The sequence below is a fragment of the Erinaceus europaeus genome, chromosome 10 (assembly GCF_950295315.1).
Source record: "Erinaceus europaeus chromosome 10, mEriEur2.1, whole genome shotgun sequence".
Classification (NCBI taxonomy): domain Eukaryota; kingdom Metazoa; phylum Chordata; class Mammalia; order Eulipotyphla; family Erinaceidae; genus Erinaceus; species Erinaceus europaeus.
Genome location: NC_080171.1, coordinates 101276915 through 101285219, shown reverse-complemented (window position 1 = coordinate 101285219; position 8305 = coordinate 101276915).

Below are 8305 nucleotides of genomic sequence, written 5' to 3'. Positions count from 1 at the left end.
TTTTTTTTTTTTTTTTCCCATTTTATTGGGTAGGACAGAAAGAAATTGAGAGAGAAGGGGGAAGTAGAGACGGAGAAAGATAGACACCTGCAGACCTGCTTCACTGCTTATGCAGCTCTGCCTAGCAGGTGGGGAGCCGGGGCTGCCGCCCAGCCCACCATCTCCCTGTCTTTTTCCCTTCCCTCTCAGTTTCTCTCTGTCTTTTAAAATTTTAATTAGTTATTTAATTAAAAGAATGAAGACCTAGTGGTCTGGGAGGTGGTTCAGTGGGGTTAAGGAACTAGATACTCAAGCATGAGGGCCTGAGTTCAATCCCTGGCAGCACATGTACCAGAGTGACGTCTGGTTCTTTCTCTCTCTCTCTTCCTATCTTTCTCATTAATAATAAAATCTTAAAAAAAAAAAAAAAAAGACCTAAAGGAGGTTAAGGACTTGGGACTTAAGTCCAACATTTAATGGTAAAACATGGCCTGAGACCAGTGTCCCAGATTGGTACCCACCTGTGTGTCTGTGTGTAGGGGACACTCAGTTGAGTCAGAGAATAACCTCAGTGCAGACAGGTGCACACAGACAGGACAGAAGGTGAAGGCAGTAGCTAGTGCTTAATTTTAAAGACCTAGTTGGTTTTATTAATCAGATCATGAATCTAGCAGCTGCCTTTCTAGTGAATAGAACTGCCCTACAGAGATGGGGAGATAGTATATAGTATAATGGCTACGCGAAAGACTTAATTTTTAAGCCTGTTGCTCAGAGCTCCCAAGCCATAAGCCAGAGCTGAGCAATGCTCTGGTCTTACCCTCTTTCTCTGAAAATATATTTTTAACTAGAGCATTGGTCTGCTCTGGCTTATGGTGGTGCAGGTGATTGAACCTAGGACTTCAGAGCCTCAGGCATGACAGTTGTTTGCATAACCGTTTTGCTATCTGCCCCCATCCAGTTTTTTTTGTTTGTTTGTTTGTTTTTGCCTCCAGCATTATCGCTGGGGTTTGGTGCCTGTACTATATATCCACTGCTCCTAGAGGCTATTTTTTCCCATTTTGTTGTCCTTGTTGTTTATTGTTGTTGTTATTATTGTTGTTATTGCTGTCATTGTTGTTGTATACGGCAAGAGAAATGGAGAGAGGAGGGGAAGATAGATAAGGGGAGAGAAAGACAGACACCTACAAACCTGCTTTACCACTGTCGCAACCCCCCTGCAGTGAGGAGCCTAGGGCTCGAACCAGGAGTTCCTGTATATATTTTTTATGAAATACATTTTTTAAAACCAGGCTGGAGCTGTGAAACCCATTGACCACTAAAAAGAGTCCACTGGGTACAGTGGAATTACCAGGCAAGAAGCCACAGTAAATCCTTGGAGGCAACAAATAAAGCCTATCGCAATCTTTGCTGGCAGGAACACAAAATGCAATAGCCACTGTTCCCACAGTTGGGTAGTTCCTGATTCATTAACTGTTGGAGTCAGCAGTTGGTTTCCTGGCTCTTTATACAACTGAGTTGAAAATTCATGTTGGGACAGTCCAAGAGGTGGCACAATGGATAAAGTGTTGGAATCTCAAGCAAGAGGTGCCAAGTTTGGGGCTGGGTGATGGCGCACCTGGTTGAGTGCACAGGTTACATTGTGCAAGGACCCAGTTGTGAGCCCCCAGTCCCTCCTGCAGGGGAAAAGCTTTGCAAGTGGTGAAGTAATGCTGCAGGTGTCTCTCTTTCTCTCTCTCTCTCTGTCTCCCCCTACCATCTTAATTTCTGGCTGTCTCTATCCAATGAATAAAGAATAATAAATTTTTTTTGGGGGGGAAGAGGAGCCAAGTTTGATCCCTGGTAATCCATGTGCCAGAGTGATGTTCTTAATCTGTCTCCTCCTATTTATCTTAAACAAATAAAAGTAAAATAAATTGAAGGAAGGAAGTTAGTTCATGTCTGAAGCTGAGGAAATAGCATAATGATTATGCAAAAAGACTTTAATGCCTCAGGTCCCAGGTTCAGTCCAGCCCCACCATAAAGCAGCTGAGCAGTGCTTTAGCAAAGAAAAAGAAGAAAGAAAATTCATATCCACACATACACCTACATAAAAAATATTTGTTAGAAGTTTTATCTGGGGCCCCAGTAGTGACACACCTAGTTGAGAGCACATATTATAATGCGCAATGACCCGGGTTCAAGTCCCCAGTCCCCACCTGCAGGGGGAAAGCTTTGCAAGTGGTGAAGTAGTGCTGCAGGTGTCTCTCTTCCTCTCCCTCCCCCACCATCTCAATTTCTGGCTGTCTCTATCCAAGCAATAAAGATAATAAAAAATATTAAAAATAGAAGCTTTATCTGTCATTTCCAAAAATTGGAAGCAACCAAATACCTTTAAAAGATGAATGAGCTGGGTGAGAAAGATAATAGTGGTTATACAGAAAAGCTTTCATGCCTGAGGCTCCAAAGTCCCAGGTTCAATCCTCTACACCACCACAAACCAGAGCTGAGCAGTGCTCTGGTAAAAGAAAAAAAAATACTGTTGACTGTAAAACACTAATCCCCCAATAAAGAAATAAAAAAATAAGGGGGCCGGGCAGTAACACAGTGGGTTAAGCTCACATGGCGGGAAGCGCAAGGACCAGCATAAAAATCCAGGTTCTTCTTCTTCTAGCGTTTGCCCTTCTTCCGTAGCCAGTCAACAGCATCAGGTTGAGCCTGATGTAAAGTTTCGAGACCTCCTTTGAATCTGGAGAGGTGGCAGTCGTTGACTATGTGGGTCATAGTCTGTCTGTAGCCGCAGGGGCAGTTCGGGTCGTCTCTGGCTCCCCAGCGATGGAACATAGCGGTGCACGGGCCATGGCCTGTTCGATAGCAATTGAGGAGGGCCCAATCATAACGTGCTAGGTCAAAGCCGGGTTGACGCTTGCAGGGGTCTGTGATGAGGTGTTTGTTCTTTACCTCAGCTGACTGCCAACTCTGTTTCCAAGAGTCTGGAACAGAGAAGTTCAGTGTAGGCGTAGGGGACCAGATTGGGTGACGAGACGTCAAGCGTTGGACAGGGTGGGCGAAGATATCCGCGTATATTGGCAGGTCCGGTCGAGCGTAGACGTGGGAAATGAACTTAGATGATGCCGCATCCCGACGAATATCTGGCGGGGCGATGTTGCTAAGAACTGGCAGCCATGGAACCGGGGTGGAACGGATGGTTCCAGAAATTATCCTCATGGAGGAATATAATTTGGAATCGACCAAGTGGACATGGGGGCTACGGAACCATACTGGGGCACAGTATTCTGCAGTGGAATAGCATAATGCCAGAGATGATGATCGTAGTGTGGAAGCGCTCGCGCCCCATGAGGAGCTGGCCAGTCTTGCAATGATGTTATTCCTCGTGCCCACCTTTGCTGCAGTTTTTATGAGATGTTTGTGAAATGACAGGGTGTGATCGAGAGTAACGCCAAGATAGACTGGCTGGGCTTCATGCCGGATTCTCGTACTGCCAAGCTGCACATTAAGCTCACGCGAGGCCGAGGCATGGTGTAGATGGAAAACAGATGATACCGTTTTTGCAGTGCTAGGAATTAGTCGCCATTTTTTACAGTAATCAGATATCAGAGACATGTCTTTCGTGAGTGTTTCCTCGAGGATGTCGAACTTTGATGCCTGAGTTGCACAGCAGATGTCATCGGAGTAGATGAACTTCCTTGAAGAAGTTTCTGGGAGGTCATTGATGTAAATATTAAATAGCGAAGGAGCCAGAACAGAGCCCTGGGGGAGGCCACTTGAGACAAGTCTCCATCTGCTAGACTTGTCACCCAGATGTACCCGGAATCTTCTGTTTTGGAGAAGAAACGATACAGTGTTGGCCACCCATGAGGCAGGCATCTTGAGATCTTGACCAGGAGACCACGGTGCCAGACAAAATCCAGGTTATAACCCCCAGCTCCCCACTGCAGGAGAGTTGCTTCACAGGCAGTGAAGCAGGTCTGCAGCTGTCTGTCTTTCTCTCCCCCTCTCTGTCTTCCCCTCCTCTCTCCATTTCTCTCTGTCCTATCTAACAACAACAGCAGTGATAACAATAATAACAATAAACAACAAGGGCAGCAAAATGGAAAAAAATAGCCTCCAGGAGCAGTGGATTCATAGTGCAGGCACCGAGCCCCAGCGATAACCCTGGAGAAAAAAAAAAAAGTTACCAAAAGGGAAGAGAGGAGGATGAATGGTTAATAATAATAATAAAAAGAGAGAGAGAAAAAAAAAGAATGAGCCACAGAGGGCAGACCTGAACACTTGCAAAGTCATGATCTAGATCACATCTGAGATCCAGGAGCAGTCACATAATCAAGATGTGTGTCTGTGGTCCAGGAGGTGACACAGTGGACAAACCATGAGGTCCCGAAATTAATCCTTAGCAGCACATGTATCAGAGTGGTGTCTGGTTCTTTCTCTCCTCCTATCTTTCTCATGAATAAATAAATAAAATAAATTCTTTTTAAAAAATGTGTATCTTTGACCATAGGAAAAGCTCCCTTGGGAGTCAGGGAGTAGCGCAGTGGGTTAAGCACACGTGGCACAAAGCGCAAGAACCAACAGAAGGATCCCAGTTTGAGCCTCCGGCTCCCCACCTGTAGGGGAGTCGCTTCACAGGCGGTGAAGCAGGTCTGCAGGTGTCTTTCTCTCCCCCTCTCTGTCTTCCCTTCCTCTCTCCATTTCTCTCTGTCCTAGCCAACAACGATGACATCAACACTATAATAACTACAACAATAAAACAAGGGCAAGAAAAAGGAAATAAATAAATATTTTTAAAAAGAATTTTAAAAAGCTCACTTGGGGCCAGCAGTAGCACACCAGGTTAAACGCACATAGTATGAAGCACAGGGACCGGCACAAGGATCCCGGTTTGAGGCCCCAGCTCCCCACCAGCAGTGGAGTGGCTTCACAAGCGGTGAAGCAGTTCTGCAGGTGTCTTTCTCTCCCCATTCTCTGCCTTCCCCTCCTCTCTCAATTTCTTTCTGTCCTATTCAACAGAAGCAGCAACAACAATGGGGAAAAAAAAAAGACGGTCTCCAGTCACAGTAGATTCCTAGTGCAGACACTGAGCCCAACGCAATAATCCTGGAGGCAAAAAAAAAAGCTCAGGCATTGGATGGTAGTGCAACGGGTTAAGTGCACATGGTATAAAGCACAAGGACGGGCATAAAGATCCCTGTTCGAGTGGTCTGGGAGGTGGCGCAGAGATAAAGCTTTGGACTCTCAAGCATGAGATCCTGAGTTCGATCCCTGGCAGCACATGTGCCAGAGTGATGTCTGATTCTTTCTCTCTCCTCCTATCTTTCTCATTAATAAATTTAATTTAATTTAATTTAAAAAAGATCCCTGTTCGAGCCCCTGGCTCCCCACCTGCAGGGGAGTCGCTTCACAGGCAGTGAAGCAGGTCTGCAGGTGTCTGTCTCTCCCCTTCTCTGTATCTCCTCCTCTCTTGATTTCATTCTGTCCTATCCAACAACAACAGCAATGACAACAATAATAATGACAACAGGGCAACAAAATGGGAAAAATGGCCTCCAGGAGCAGTGGATTCGTAGTGCAGGCACCGAGTCCCAGCAATAACTCTGGAGGCAAAAATGTTAGATAAATATTAAAAAAAGAAAAAGAAAAAAGCTCACTTGAAGGTGAGGGTAGATAGCATAATGGTTATGCAAAGAAACTGATGCCTGAGGCTCAGGCTCAGGTTCGGTCTCCCATTGAAGCCAGAACTAGTCGGTGCTCTGGTGAAAAAAAAAAAACCTCACTTGCATATCTGTGTACTTATTTGCCCTGTGAGAGACCCAAGTTCGTTCAAGCCCAGTCCCCAGTGCATTTAAGGAAGCTTCAGTGCTATAGTATCTTTCACTCTCTCTGACTTTTCAGCGTCTCTTCAAAGACCAGCTCATTTATAATCCAAGTCTGATTCTATAAAAATGATCAAGGTGCTGCCAATCGGGTAGTTGTTCACCCAACTGAGTGTGCAAGGACCAAGGTTCAAGCCCCTAGTTCCCACCTGCAGGATAGGAAGCTTCACAAGTGGTGAACAGTACTACAGGTGTCTCTCCACTCTCAATTTCTCTGTCTCTGTCCAAAAGTAAACAAATATTTTCTAAAAAGCACAAATATTAAAGAAGATGGGAGTCAGGCAGTAGCGCAGTGGGTTAAGCGCACGTGGCGTAAAGTGCAAGGACCGGCGTAAGTATCCCAGTTCGAGCCCCCAGCTCCCCACCTGCAGGGTAGTCGCTTCATAGGCGGTGAAGCAGGTCTGCAAATGTCTATCCTTCTCTCCCCCTCTCTGTTGTCCCCTCCTCTCTCCATTTCTCTCTGTCCTATCTAACAACTACGACATCAATAACAACAACTATAACAAAAATGAAAATAAGGGCAACAAAAGGGAAAATAAATATTTTTTTAAATTAATAAATAAATAAATAAAAGTATTGCAAATCCTACTTGAAGTCTTTCATGACAAAAGCTGCTGAGAGGGAGTCCGGCGGTAGCGCAGCAGGTTGGGCGCACATGGCGTAAAGCACAAGGGCGCCGTAAGAATGCCGGTTCAGGATGCCCGCCAGGCTTCCCTGGACTGAAGACCCCACCAATGTGCCCTGGAGCTCCACTTCCCCAGAGACACACCCTACTAGAGAAAGAGAGAGGCAGACTGGGAGTATGGACCGACCAGTCAACGTCCATGTTCAGCGGGGAAGCAATTACAGAAACCAGACCTTCCACCTTCTGCAACCCACAACGACCCTGGGTCCATGCTCCCAGAGGGATAGAGAATGGGAAAGGCTATCAGGGGAGGGGATGGGATATGGAGATTGGGCGGTGGGAATTGTGTGGAGTTGTACCCCTCCTACCCTATGGTTTTGTTAATTTATCCTTTCTTAAATAAAAAATAAATTAAAAAAAAAAAAAGAATGCCGGTTCAAGCCCCCGGCTCCCCACCTACAGGAGGTTGCTTCGCAAGCAGTGAAGCAGGTCTGCAGGTGTCTATCTTTCTCTCCTCCTCTCTGTCTTCCCCTCCTCTCTCCATTTCTCTCTGTCCTATCCAACAACAACAACAACAGCTATGACAACAATAACAACTACAACAAGGGCAACAAAATGGGAAAAATAGCCTCCAGGAGGAGTGGATTCATAGTGCAGGCACTGAGCCCCAGCAATAACACTGGAAGCAAAAAAAAAAAAAAAAAAAACAGCTGAGCAGCAAAAAAATCAAAAGAGTCCAGCCTCTGATGCAGCAGGAGAGATAGAGGCTGAAGGATATATGCTGAGGCCTGACCCCTACCCTCACCGAAAGAACCTATCTTATGAACAGACTGAGGGGGCCATGCTGGGAACAAGCAGACCCCTCACCCACACAGGAAAAACTTAGCTTACTCCTGCCCGCACAGGACACCTCCAACCAGAAATATTCCTGAATGGATCATAAATCCTATGAAGACCACCAAGCCTTCCCAAACCAGAAATAACCCTGAACCAAGACACTATAGAAGGCCCACCAGGAGGATTCAACTTCCAGAGGCGGAGCTACGAGCAGCAGATCGCTTTCTCTCCTCTCCTCTCCTCTCCCGAATCAACTAGGAATACCAAAGGAGACCACCCGTGGACTAGAATGGACTAGAATGGACAGGACTAGAATGACCACAGGAACCCAGTAAATCACCCGTGAGTACAAACACTCGTGGCTGGTGACAGAGAGGAGAGAGGGGCCTAAGGAGAGATTAAGTGACTGCTAACATTCAGCAGTTTATCAGTGGAGACACCACCTCCAGTCTGCTCCAAAGGGGACAGCTGAAGGGAGGAAAGGACTCCCCAGAGACTCACCAAGTGCAACTCTGAGTCTCCATTGCTACTGCCCTCAGAGTCTGGAGCAGCAACAGGGAGGGACACCAGGGTACAGAGATCTAGCCGGGAAACTCAGGAGAAGACCTATACCTCCTTGGCATACCTGAGGGGCTGTGAAAGTCTCTTTGCATAACCACTGGATTATCTCTGCCACACCCTGCTTTATCTCTTGGTCAGGAGTCAGTGATTAAGCGAAGAAGCCTATTGATAGTTTAAAAGCCCTCAGGCACCCATAGCCTACAGGGAAGAAAAAAAAGAGGCTTTTACACCACTGAGCTCCAACTCAGGGATTGAAAAAAAACTGTTAACTTCCACTATGGTAAACCCTTTAATTAAATTACTTAGACACAAGTCAATCCAGGCAATAGTGATCAATAATTTGAAAAGTACTCATAAAGGGAACTCATAACATAATATATAAAATGGTTAAAACAACAAGAAAAAATATTGGAGACTCGAACCAGGACAAGAG